Source organism: Lipophrys pholis (assembly GCF_963383615.2).
Source record: "Lipophrys pholis genome assembly, chromosome: 4".
NCBI classification, from domain to species: Eukaryota; Metazoa; Chordata; class Actinopteri; order Blenniiformes; family Blenniidae; genus Lipophrys; species Lipophrys pholis.
The window spans coordinates 8,842,550-8,857,061 of NC_137637.1; positions in this window are offsets into that span (position 1 = coordinate 8,842,550).

Here is a 14,512-nt window from a genome sequence, read left to right on the forward strand (position 1 = left end):
GGTAGAGACAATAGGATTGCATCTTCCCATGTGTTTTTACCTCCATTTTCCTCCATGTTAGTTTCATTGGTACTCAGACAACAGCCTGTTGATGTGTAAACAAGGAAGTGACTGCAAACTGGAGCCCGCCTCAGAGAACAGAGTCCATTGTGATTGACGCTGAGTGTAACACAGGAAGTGGTCACAGGAGGCGGTTCAAAGAGATAGAAGGAGAACCGCCTCTCTGATTCAAAAGTAAGGCCGTTTTCCAATTCCCATACTCGTCCATACTTGTGCTCTCGTGTACCCGTGAAACGTCATCAGTGGGAGACCAAGTACTGTTCCAATTCTTAGGCCGTTTCTCACAGAGTGAGTACACATGGAATGCCCGGATGTGTCCTCACTCTGCCCACTTTATCGAGGATGCATCGAAACGGACCTGTGCAGACTTGAGAAGCCAATTTACCCATAATACACTTGGCAAAAGAAGCCGGAGGAGATCACGGAGGAGAAAACACACACCGGTGAGTGAAAAATCGGAAATATTAGCGTCATTGTTTAACAGAGTGTAGTTTTAAGAGTGTTTTAGGCCAGAATATAGTTGTTTAAAATGTTGTTATGAGGTTGATATTTCAAGAACATGCTAACTTAAACATTTGTTGTGGCGTTTTCGGAGATTGTGGATCCAGACTGAGATGAGGCTGGCTGTGATTCTGTACTGTGGTTAAACATGAGATCTAAATGTTTTTGTGTAAATCTAACAGTGTTCATGTAAATTTAAATTTGTTGCAGAGCTTCAAGCTATTTAACTTCACTGAGAGGTGAAGGTATGACTGGGCATTTTGTTTTGTCTCAATTGCATTAAAGTGTTCTACCCATTATACTGGAGGTTCTACTGGAGGTTCCACTGGTTCTACTGGAAGATGCTGTGGATTCAAACTAACACTATGCACTATTTGAATCCAGGACTACTGAGGAACCTGAAGCAGTGGAGAAGAGGAACTCCTCCAGATGAGGATGGGAAGGAGGATCGTTTTTGATGCTTGAATTATTACATGTATATATTTTATTCATACATGAGTTAATAACTTACTGACTTGGTAGTGTGTCATTCTTTTTGTTTTTATCTCCTCCTCATAGACCTCATAATTGTTGAAATTCATCCGAGACAATTTATTCTTTAAAGCGACATTACATTGTTCTATGTTTTACAGTCATATACAATCATTTACAGTCTGTCGATCTCTCTGTTGATCTCTCGGTCTTTATCCATCTATCTACATATATTTACACATGACTAGAGAACATGACTGCATGAGGAGAGCTTCCTGTCTAGATGTAGTTCTCCTCTCTGAGGCCTGCAGGTCGTTCTTCAGCAGCAGGTAGCTGGGCAGTGAGTCTCGCTCACACATCACTTCCTGCCAGGTCCCTCCGGGCGCCCTCAGTGTCACCTGGTCGTCTCCATCATCATCCCTGGACCTTCCTCCTCCTCCTCCTCCCTTCCTGGACCTTCCTCCCTCACCTCCGTGATGTCTCCCACTGCCACACAGACAGGCAGCAACAAGAGGACGTCTCTCCAGGCTCTCAGAAAGATGGCGCACCAGCTGGTTTGGCCTGGTGTCTGTTGGGCTTCAACCTGCCTGTCAGTTAAAATTCACATGGAAAACATTTGATATATTTTGATGTAATCATGAATCAGAATTTATTGTTTCCTTTGTGTTCATTATTGGGATTATTGAGATAAAGCAGGTTGCCAGTACAGTGCTATAATAACAACTGTGTGCTGCAGGCATGGGTACAGTACTTCCTCTGTCACCCAGCAGAAAGTACCTGGTAGATATAGTACTTCCTCTGTCACCCAGCAGAAAGTACCCAGCTGGTATCAGTACCTGCTGGTACATGGAGGATCTGTGCAGGACAAGAGCATCCTGCACAGATCCCCAGAGTCTTTTTTAACGACAGGTAGATGCAGGAAAGATTCTATTTTGCTGACATGTTTCAGCTGCATCTGTAGTCTTCCTCAGAGTGTCATCTGGCTGTGATGACGTGTTGGTCTTTATCAGGTGACCGGCCAGACGACGCTGTGAGGCAGATGCAGCTGAAACATGTCAGCAAGGTAGAATCTTTCCTGCATCTACCTGTCATTAAAAAAGAGTCTATAATATATGAGGTTTAGAATGACAAAATGAACACAATTCAACTATCGATAAACCTCCTTTCGCATCACAAATGACTAGAGAGGAAAAGTTTTCTGTTTAGGTAACAGATGTGTTGTGGCTCTGCAGGAGGAAGAATTAGAAGGTGACACCATCAACAGCCCCAGTAGGAGGAAGAATTAGAAGGTGACACCATCGATCAGCAATACAGCAGAATGCCTGATGACCAGCAGGAGCATCAGTGTCAACATAACGATGCTCCTGGAAACCCTGAAGCTGGAGTCACGACACATCCAGCAGAGAAAGTATCCAGGATAGGAACATTATTGACCTGTATCACTGCAGGGGTTCCTGGGAAATAAAAGAAAGAAGTTTACAATTTTTAAAAACAGTCATTTTTCTATGTACATAATGTTTCTAACTTGTGTTTTTACTGTTGTAGGTTCTGCTGAAGTTTATTAAATAAAGTTTACTTTATCTTCTGCTTGATATCTTTCTTTGCTTGACACTGTAGGTAATGTGTGTATTTCCTCTCACACAGTCTAAGCCATTTATGTATTTATTCTAAAGAGAAATTATTACAGCTAATGATTGGAGTTCTTAACTGTAGGATGTATATTAGACAAATGTAATACAGTACATATTAATGACATGACCAGAAGGATGACAACAAGCAGCAGGTTTGTGAAAAGCTGGTTAATTTAATTAATAAACATCAGGGATCTTCAGTAAAACAGCAAAATAATTGTTTGTATTAGTAGGACATTTCTGATCAGCTGATTTTAGTGTTACTGAACTTTAAGAAGATGAATAGTAAAATAAAGGCTTATAGGAGGTAGAAGTAATAGTAACACTGTCCTATACACAGAACTATACACTGTACTTTATACAGTACTGTACACAGTAGTATACACAGTACTGTACATTGTACTATACACGGTACAATACACTGTAATATACACCGCATGTATGTGACAGAAAAGGTACTATTTTACAATAATGTTCTAAAATTTAGATCATCATATAAAATATCATGTACAAATCATCTTCCTGCTGAACCAGAGAGGCAACAGGTTCCTCCTCCTCCTCAGCTTCAGGGTCCATCATCCAGCCATGACAGCCACCGCTTCGTCAAGTACTCGTGTTCCAATTCTCCATTAACGCCAATGCGACCTCGTAAATCTACATTTCCGCACTTCTGAGAATGCCTTGCAAGTAGTTATTCGTGATGTAGGCAAGTACACACTGGTGCTCTAAGAATTGGAAAACGGCCTAAATGTTTGGGTCGAATCTCTCTCTTTCCATCCTTAAGCTGGGGAGAGCACGGCCGTGACCTGTGCAGCTGACCATGTGGTGAGAATGTCTTTCTTTAATGAATAATTGTGTTAATTCCTAACTCTCTCAGATCTGTTGCTTCCATAAACCAGCCACAGTTTTAGGAGCATGCAGAATCTAGAGAAGTTAAATATAAAATTAAATTAAACAATTGGTGACCTCCGACGCTGAACTGTGAATGTTTGCTGGCTGTTGGAACAGTGGAGGTGGACGAGAATTCCAGCATGCTTTGGGCCCACCACAACCGGTAAGCAGAAAACTTTCTGACCTGTTGTGGAAAGTTTTTGGAATGTTGATCTTACTCCTAAGCAAAATTAATATTGAATTTTATAGAATTTAGTTTTGTAACCACATGGCAATTTGTACAGATTTGTATAGTCAAAGTACTGGATTGAGAGCGTCGATAACGCACGCAGTGCTTTATCCAAGTGTACCGACCGTTAAAAATGCAGTCCCGGACTGTATTCTGTTGGTGTATGATTTTGTGATTATATCATGAGTTGGGACGATTGCTTGTTTAGAGTTTGTGGTCGGGGAATCTCAAACCCACGGGGCCGGGGGTCCTGTGATCGAATTTACTGGGGGTCCACTTGATCCGTGTGACTAAATAAATTATGATACGACGCTGTAGTTTAGATTAGTGGTGCGTCAGTTAACCCAATTGTACCGATCGATAAAAATATGGTCCCGGACCATGTTCTCATGATGTGCTGAGATTTTGCGTGTATATTATGAGTTTGAGACGGTTATTTGAACAAGTTTTTGGTCAATGAACCTTTAATCCGCAGAGTCGGAGACTTGCGTCATAATTCTTGGACTTATAAGAGACGCTTTTTAGAGTTTTAAGGATTTAACTTTTGTACTTGGGTAGTTTTGAGTCGTAATGTTTGTGAGACTCATAGATAAATAATAATACTGGTAATAAGTAGTGATGCACTTGTGGTTTTGGAGTCAGATTGTAGGTTAACGGTGTTGATTTGTTGCACGTTTGATGGTTTTATGTGGACGCGTTGCAAAGTTATTGTGCCAAGTGATTAAAATCACTTTGTTGTGTGAGTGCGAAGGTTTTGTATTGGTTAGCTGCAGCTCGATGAAAGTGTGTACGTGTGTGAGAGAGAATCAGTGTTGTAGAAACAGGATTTGTTTCTTAAAGATGGCTGTACTGGTAAAAAGAAGGTTTGTGTTGCAAAATGGTGGCTGTAACTAGGAGACAATGCCATGAGGCAACTTGTGAAAGTTTGTTGTCTGAACTTCCCCAGTCGGAGAACAAAAGGTTTGGTGTTTTAGGGGGAAAATCCTTTGTGTGAGTGAAACTCCTGTGTGAATGAGATGCAAGTTGATTAGAGCCTTCTGGATGTAAATCTTCTGAATGAGTACTGTATGACTGAGATTTTCAAACATTTAATGTTTTTGAATGTGTGGAGTAGACTCATGTGTGGGCAAAAGTAGATTTTCTTTGCACTGAGTACCATACTGACTGGAATTAAATGTGGCTTTAATTCCAGATAGCAGTTGATGGGGAGAAAAATTAAGAAAAAAAAAAATTAATAGAATGACTAAGTCCTCAAAGGGGAGGAATCTTGGTGTGATAAATGATCCAACTGTGATGTAAAGAAATCCCAATTTGAATTTTTTTTTACTTTCTTATATGATGGTAAAAGTTACTCAAGCTAATTTAAGATGTTTTGCAGATATGGGACACAGATGGGCCTATCCAGTGTGAAGGGGGACACCTTGGCAACACTGGATGTGTTACGGCAGAGGGACAGAGGCTCAAGCGCAGGAAGTCACCAGGACAGAGATGAAGTAAACCAAGGACTTTATTTCAAATAAGAATAATAATTTCCAGAGTTCTTCCTCCGGAAGGGATAAAGTCTTGGGGAGAGGTGGCTCACGGGTCAGGTTGGCGTGGAACGGAGTCAGGCTGACGGAGCGAGGGGACGTGTCTTTGTCCAGACGGGTGCTCCCGGGAAGCGGCACCAGAGCCGAGTACAGAGCTGAGCGGGGCAGAGCAGGTTGAGGCTGTGGTCCAGTGGGCGGTGGCCAAGGCGGTGTGGGAAGAGCTGGTGCTGGCTGGGTTCGAGAGTGGAGCGTTGACGACGTCGCTCTGATAAGGGAGGGGGGGGGGGGGAGAGAGAGAGAATGAGCTGGTAGCAAGCGATAGTATTAACAAACAACGCCACAACTACTGACTCATGTGGATTTACGGTCCCGCGTCGAGTGGCGTGAGGAGCCCGTTTAAATAGTAGAGCCACTCCTCCAGAAACGCCTCCACCTGGTACCCGCAGCTGTGCTGAATCCAGGTAATTAAACCAGCCAGCTCTTCCATCACAACACACCCCCTCCAGGCACACCCACCTGAAAAACACTGTAGGGAAGAGAGAACACACCTGCAGCCAATACAGCCAACAAAAGCCTGCTTTAAAATTTAAAAACTGAGTAATCTATAAAATGAATCTGTGAAAATTGTGTTAAAAGTTTGGAAACTGAGTGGTTAAATTGCTTAATGCGTATCAAAGTAGTGGTAAACTCAGTAAATTATTGGATTTTTAAAATGGGGTCATATAAAATGGTTTACTTAAGAATTGGATATTGGATAAATTGGATAAATACAGTAAAAAGGGATTTTTTTGTTTAGTTTTTTGTTTGAGTTTGAATGATTGTATGAGTTCACTTTGCAGCTCTAATGATGCTGAATGGTAACAACTCTTGTGATACACAATCTAAGGAGAGACTGTGAGTAGTTCAACAATCACGTTGTTAATAGAGTGGTGAAAAAAATATGTTATTAATGTTTGTTTTCTTTGAGTTTTGTTTGTTTTACATAATTGTAAATAGGCAATGGCCACTCCAATCTGCAGTCCTCCACTCTGCACCATCATCACCAGTGACTCAGGATGAGGACTTCACTGGAACGTTAAGTATAGACCTGAATATAAACAGTAAGGGGGACTGTGCTCAGATTCTTTTTGTCATGTTTGGTGACGACTGTTTGTTGTGTTTTCTCTACCCTGTTGAGATTCTTTGCAGAACAGGAGGTGCGGCTTTGGGAGCAGAGAACACACAATGGAACAGAGAGAGAACAGGTTCTAGTGGAGCCCAGAGGAGCTGGTGGAGTGATGATGGAGCAGAGTGAGGAGGATTGTGGAAGTGGTGGATTGGCCTAAGAACTTGGACAATTCTGATGTGATGACGATGTGATGTGATGTGATGTGAACTGGATGAAGGTTGGAACATGAACACTCACAGAAGGGAAGCAGACACACATTAATGAAGTGGTGATGACCAACTGAGAAAACATAAACATTTGGATTGATTTACATCAAATTAGATTTCTAACTATACGTTTAAACTTTTAAGTGGATTGACTAAATTTAAAACAATAGTTCTGTTGGGGCCAAGATTCAGTGAACTGTTTCTCCAGGTTTCTCCCCCGAAAGGAAAACACCAGCCACAATGGATAGGCCATAAAACAGCAAGGGAGCGAGCCAGACCCCGGAAGTGGCCAATGAGGATGCTTGAATCACCACAGGGGTCCAAAACTGAAGTTGGTGAGACTCACTTTCTATCAAAGCTCTCGGCTGTTCAATCCGACCATCGAGGGAGAAACATCTTTCCCTCATCAGGATGGTATTAGAGAGCACCAAGCAGAAACAAAGAGACCGAACCAACACCAGCCCGCTGGACGAGCAGGACCCAGTTTGGACTACATCTTCTGTTTTCCGCAATTTTTCCTGTTTTGGGGGGATTCTGGAGACCAGAATCAGCGTCTCCTATTCTCCAAAATCATCCTCCTTGCTGTCTACTGCTGCAGCTGGAGCCAGGCCTCTGAACTCAGGACGCTGGATTCAGAACCGGTAACAACCAGTTACCACAGCCTCCCAGAACCAACAGCACCACGGACGGTGCTGTCCAGAACCAAACCAATAAGGGTGAGAGCTTTTGTCTGGGCAGAGAATAGTTAGAATGATGTTCTGTTGAAAATGCAATATGTTTCCATGTGCCGCTCAGAAGGCCGCAGTATCTCATATGTTTGTGTAGGCGCGTTCACGCGCACCAACCAAGTCCAGGACTCTGGTTTTCCACCTCAGAACCAGAGGTCCGAGTGAGCTCCAGGCCCACTGGGAGCTCTGTGTGGAGGAACCAGGGTTCAGAACCGAGCCTCACAGAATTCTCTGTCTTTCTCTTGTCTTCATCCTCTCTCATCTCTCCCCCTCCTTCACTAACCCGCAGATATGCGCCCCCCTTTCTCCATTCACTGCATGTAAAACCTACATGTCAGCTGCTGCAGGGCAGATCTGCCGTGATCACAAGAGCCCTAACTGCCGGTCCCGACCTCCACTTAGGTGCTCAGAACCGGGCCAACGGAACCGCCCGTTCGTTACGCCCTCGGTAGACTAACTCGCTCCGAGACCGCCATCGCGCGCGCTCGACAGACGTCTTGTTTATCTGGCCGCTAAGCAACCGCCGCGTCCCCAGAAAGAGCGAGTCAAACGCCCCTAGTGGTCGCGTGTGTCATCGCAATCCCTCTTGACATCCACCGGGTGGACACATCAAGTCATTGCGCTCTCCCTCTACGCGCCGCCGCACGCCCCTAGTGGTCGTCACAGTCACCGCATTGACCCGCCGACGTCTACCTCCACCTGGTGGACGTTCGAGGTCATTACACCCACTCACTCCAGACCACACACACGCACACACACACACACACACACACACACACACACACACACACACACACACACACACACACACACACACACACACACACACACACACACACTCTTTGTACATAGTGTTTGCTGTTTAATAGATTAGATCTCCGTGTTAGATGTCGTTTGCTATTTGAATGTGTTGATTTATGAGATGATTTCCGAATTATTTATGAATTAATACATTTTTATTAATAAACGCCTGTTAGCTGAATTGTACGCTTCTTGGTGATTATTGTGTATTTATTGTTGACAATTCACTGGTTTGTAACAGTCTGTGCTCGGATCTCACACCTTCCAATCTATTTAAGATGGTTATATTTTATGCAGAAATATTAACTAACTTAAAGGAGACATATCATGCTTTTAAATCCTTCCTTTTTACATATAAATCATACAGTTGTGGTCTATATAAAGCGGAACTGCAATGCTTGGGTCTGAATTCCTCATTATTAGAGCTCCACAGGCCCCTTTTCTACCCCTTTTCTGATGTGCTTCTGAGAGCAACTCGTTTTGGGGCGGTCTCTTCAAATGCAAATGAGACACTTCATACCCCGCCTCCTCTCCAGGTTGCAGAGGTCACACTCGGTTCAACGCCACCCTGTTCGGCCATCTTTGTAGTTTGATAGAACAGATACAATTATCTAGCGGCGCAGAAACTTTATATTCACACGTTATTTACAAAATGTCAACAACGGAAGATTTGTCCATCCAGCCATACATGTTGGAGCCAGAGTCGGACCCGGCGGAGCGAGATGAAAATGACGATGATGCACCTGAAGAACAACGTCTTCATATGGATGTAACGCAATGGTGTGTTACTATATTTACACTAACTTCTCCATCCATGCCCACTACTACAATACTGCCTGTATTACAACGACTATTTAACACAGAAGTTACATTATAATCTAAAACGAGCACACAGCGCTAACATATGAAGACGGTGCAACTGCTAATGCTAACAAAACAATGACAGGGACGTCTTATCATCACACTTTTTAGCGTTATATACAGCTTACCGAAGTACTCTGTTCGTCGTCTCCATAGATAGAAGGAACTGACCGCTCAATCAGACGAAGTCTTTCGGCAAATCCTTCTTTATACTGGCGGAGGTTGTTGAAGCAGTCGTCCTTAAAGTGTTTCGCGCACACAAAAATGACCTTACCCACAGATGTGGGTACATTTCTTTGAAAAATAAAACTCAACCAGGCACTTCGAAAAGGTTCTGATGCTGGGAGACGGTGTAACGAAGCTTGTGGGTTACTACATCCAACAACCGAATATTTCGACTTATCCTCTCGTAACTTCGGCACCCTTAGGTTGGACTACAAAATCGCAGCGAGAAACAAAAATGGCGGATTGCTCGAAGTGTCGATGTCCTAATTTGGCAGTTCCGCCGGGAATACTGTGACGTCATTGTTCAAAAAACGTAATAGAGAATAGAAAAATCGAAACGGATCGCAAAATATGACCAAAACAGAATATAAAGATATCAACGGAGCACCTGAAGAGACTACTTTGAACTTTTCTGTACTTCTAAACACTCTAAATATACAACAACATGCATTTAAGGGCTAAAAAAGTGGATTTAGCATGATATGTCCCCTTTAAATAAACTTTTTACAAACGAGACTGATATTTTGGTATTAGCTATTTCCAGTTTATCTGGTGGTGCCCCGATTTATTATTAATACATAAATAAGAAATTTATGCAAATTAATAAAAAAAATGTATTAAAAATTATTTTCGATAATTTTTAATTTTTTTCGTTTTTAAAGTAATTATTCAATTACTTTAGGAGTTGTTAATGAGTAAATGACCGTTTACTTCCATTAATAATTTCAATTTTTCATAAATTACTTCCAGTGATTTATTACTTTTAGTAATCTATTACTTACAGTAATTATATGCTAATAACCAACCATAAACCCCAACAGATGTGTTCACGTAATTTTAATATTTTATTTTTATTTTCTTTATGTCTTATAAATAAAGAAACAGACAAATGAAGGATGAAAAAGAGAGAAGAACAATTTTATAGTTATCTGAATCACACACACACACACACACACATTCATTATGAACCAATGGCTGGAGACAAAGCAATACTCTAACATCATTTCACGAGGCAGATGCTGAGGAATGAGATGGATTAGGTGTGATCTTTTTATCAGTGGATATGTAGGTGGATGAGTGATGGTTCATGTGTGTTACATGTTGTTAGTGCAAACTAAAAGCCAACAAGGCTGAGCAGAGTCTGGCTCCATGCTGGCAGCCTGAGTGATGCGGTTGAAGGAGTGAGAAGGTCCTTTTGCCACTTCTTTTAATTTCAACAAACAGCTTTTCAACCCACCTTTACTTTGGCAAGTTTTCTTGTGGCAATAAATTACACATTTTTAATAAACCAACACATGGAACAAAGATAGAAAGAGCAACATAAGCTTCGAGCTGATCTTACATGCATTGCTCCTAACATAACTATAAAACTATTCCTACTCTCATTAATACTGATATAACTACAGCTACCATTTCATTCTTATTAGTGCAGGCTGATATTTTCTACATAGACAAGAAAGCAATTGTTTACCTTAACAGAAGACGATCCTTTACTCTGTTGAGCTTTGAGTACACGTGTGAAGAAACCAAAGACGAAACAACAAATGTGCGTTTGAACAACGCGGCAACGACTTCCTGCATGTGCGTGTCGTCTACGTAACTTCCTGCATGTTTGGTCCGTCACGTCATTTCCTGTGGGTCGGCTTTCGTCTACGTAACTTCCTGCATGTTTGGTCCATCACATCACTTCCTGTGGGTCGGCTTCTATATATGTCACTTCCTGTGCCTCATTTTGCGTCATTTCCATCCATGCTTCCGCATTGCACCATTTCAAGATGGCGGCGACCAGAAAATAAATACGGCGGCGCCCGCAACACCGCCATCTTGGTTTTTACCCACTGGCATCTGTTGTGCGATTCCGCTATCATCAAATTAAATATTTGTCTAAAAAAGCTCCAATCTGAATTTGGTGGAGCATAAATATTCAACAGAGTTATCAATGATCCGTTCAAATTCTCTCTTAAAACAATGTATCTCCCTTCTGTATCCTTCTTTTCAAATGTGAGCTCAAAATCAATCTCGCCAGAGATTGATATTGCCACGCCCCTTCTATGGCCTGCTGCATATGACAATGAGAATTGATAGTGAAAGCTCATTCTTTTTAATTTAGCATGTTCTGTATCTGAAAGATGTGTTTCCTGCAGGAAAGCCACCCCAACTTTCTCTCTTTTCAGTTTATTTAAAATCTTACTTCTCTTAATTGGATTGTTTAGGCCATTTACATTATAAGTTGCTATTTTAACTGCCTGCATTTAGATTCTAGTAAACAAGTGAAGAAAAAGAGAAAAAAGAAAACCCTCCTCATATAATAATAACCCAAAGGTTCACCAATAATCAGGTTCATCACAGGTAACACCCCAAATGCTGCAAAGAACAGCAGCTGAACACGCCCCTCAATGGGGAACGCCACACAGGAAAAAACAAAAATATCCAAAGCAAAGACTTCCAATAGTGAGGTCTTCATCTGGACCTTAGTTAAGGCCCGATGACATGAGGGCTTTGAGGAAAACCCTCCTACACCAGCCAGTGTGTGGGGGCCCCCATGCACTTGTAAATGTTTGTGCATAGCTCTGATCATCTGGCTCCATGGCGAGGAAAAGGAAAACAAAGGCCCGACAATGATATTCTTGCCTAAGTTACAGCCTAAAGAATGTTCTTGTCATGTGAAATCCTGGTTTGCAGGCTGCCCTCCCTCTGATGCGAGCCGGGTCCCCAACATCTCCCATCGCAACCGAAACGCACCTCTTTTCCCACGCAGTTTACAGGTCCGTCAGTCACTTGGTATCCGGGTGTTTAAAAACCTGCAGCTTCTCTTTGTAGCTCCTACCTGTGTTCGTCCTCTCCCGGTTCCCCGGTCTCCTGCTCGTGCGCCACGTCAACCGCTGGATCTGCTCCAGCAGGGACCCCGGCTGTTTAATAACCTCCACCGGAAACCCCCTCCACGCCATGTCCCCATTTGCCTCCGCCGCCGATCCATACAGTACCGTTCCCTCTGGATAAAAAACTCGGAACCGGGCCAGGAAAGGAGTCTGGAGTCGGATTTTCTTTTCTTGTAGCACCAATTGTACTTCTGCATACTCCGTTTATTTTTTTAACACCTCCAGCGCATAATCATGGTCCAAATTAACCCTTTTTTCGTGCAGTGGAAATCCGGGCTTCTGCCAGGCCAGCCGCAGAAGCTCTTCTTTCATCCTGTAGCTGGATAATTTGGCCACGATCAATCTCGTTGGAGCTCCCGTCAGAGGCTTTGGCATCAGGGCCCGGTGGGCTCTCTCCACCCGCAGCTCGAAGTCGTCCTGCAGCCCAAGACCCTCCCGGAGCAGGCGCTCCACGCAATCCACCATTGACGGAGAGTCTTCCGCGGTCCCCTCTTTAACTCCGTGGATTCTGATGTTTTCTCTTCTGGAGCGGCTCTCCAGGTCCGTCAGCTTTTCGTCCAGGTGAATCTGTAGCTTCAGTAGCTCCATCATCGGGTCCTCCGTCACTTGTATCTGGGTCTCAGCCGTGTCGATCCTTTTTTCAGCGTCCTCGATTCTTGAGTTCGTTTTGTTTACTTGCTCTCAGATCTCTTTCAGCTGTTGACTATTGTCTCTCCTGAACTCCCTCAGTTCATTCAATATGAGACCCAGGCCCAGTTCTTCCACCGGCTCCTCGTTATCACCCGACCGCGTGTCGTCCGCCATTAAACTGCTAGCTAGCAGCTCGTGGCTAACTTCATCTCTTTTGACTGACTCCGACTGCCTTGTCTTTTTTGGCTGTATCTTAGGCATCCTCAAGACCCACAATCCTAAATTCCCCTATAAGTAAAGTTTTAAAGATATTCGAGTTGTAGTGGGTAAGTTTTATATCCAAATGTCGGGAGCCCGTTTTCCTACGCTGCCATAGCCTCGCTCGCCCAACCGGAAGATTAGGCTTTAGTTTCATTGTCCAAATGTGCTGTATTGACTTTCAAATTGAGTGCGTCTATTTTACTATCTATTGTTTTACTTAAGGTTTTAGTAAGAGGCAGAACATTAAGAAGTATAATTATGTAACTTTAAAACTTATAATTTTTGCATTTTTATCACCTGATATTCAAAAGTGACAACTTTTGTCACATTATTAGGGACCGAGCAGAAAGGCCGAGGCCTCCAAAGGAGGCCTGGGCCTGGAGGCCAGGACCCTATTGTATTTGTAATGTTTATTATTATTATCATTATTATTAGTAGTAGTTTTTTGCGAAAAACCTGTATAAAAACCCCTAAACATGCTCAAAAACTCACCAAATTTGGCATGCTCATTGACACTGAATTGAATAAACCATTATAAGAAAATGTAAAAAATGAACCCCCAGAATGCTAAAATGTCTCTCTTGCGCCACCTAGAAAAACCAAAACGGCCACCAAGGAATGTCGTAGAGAGATCAAACCAAAACTTAATTGTTGTACCTAAAAATTGCGCGCCCAAACCTCGGACCTAAATCTAACAGGAAGTCCGCAATTTGTCTTTCAAAGTGCAATTTTTCTACCAAAAACAGCCCTCAACCTCTGAAGGAGAATACATTTGACCCCCTAAACATGCTAAAGTACTCACCATATTTGGCATGCTCATTAACACCGGATAATGTTATAAGAAAATGGAAAAATTAACCCCCAGGGTGCCAAAATGTAATTTCTAGCGCCACCTACAAACACTACAACGGCCACTAAAAACACTTAAACTGCGACCACGGCCCGTAGGAATGTCGTAGCGAGATCAAACCAAAATTCAATTGTTCGTCTCATCGAGCCCTACAAATTAGATGCTGACCTAAATCCGACAGGAATTCCACAATAGTCCATACCTGATCACATCATTCCTGCTTGAAGGACGTCATGTTGAACAATTTTTGTTCATGACAATAGATGGCACTGTTGCATTAAGAATTTAAGTTTGAAGTAGTTCATTTAATTTTCCTTTTACACATTTTTTATTTCTTGTACAATATTGTAAATGTCATTTCTTTGTTTTGGTAACAAAAGTATTTTGTTTGATTAAGAATCTGCTGATTATGTTGGTTTTTGGTGTAATGTGGGCATGTCCACTCTTCATCGTATTTATATTTCCGGATTTACCGATGAACGAGAGACAGTATTTGGGACTTGAGAGGAAACATATATTCGCTGTGTGACTAAGGCCGGCATACAGTGGCTCTGTAGTAGCCTCTTCTGAAGTCGTCCATGTCCGTCATAT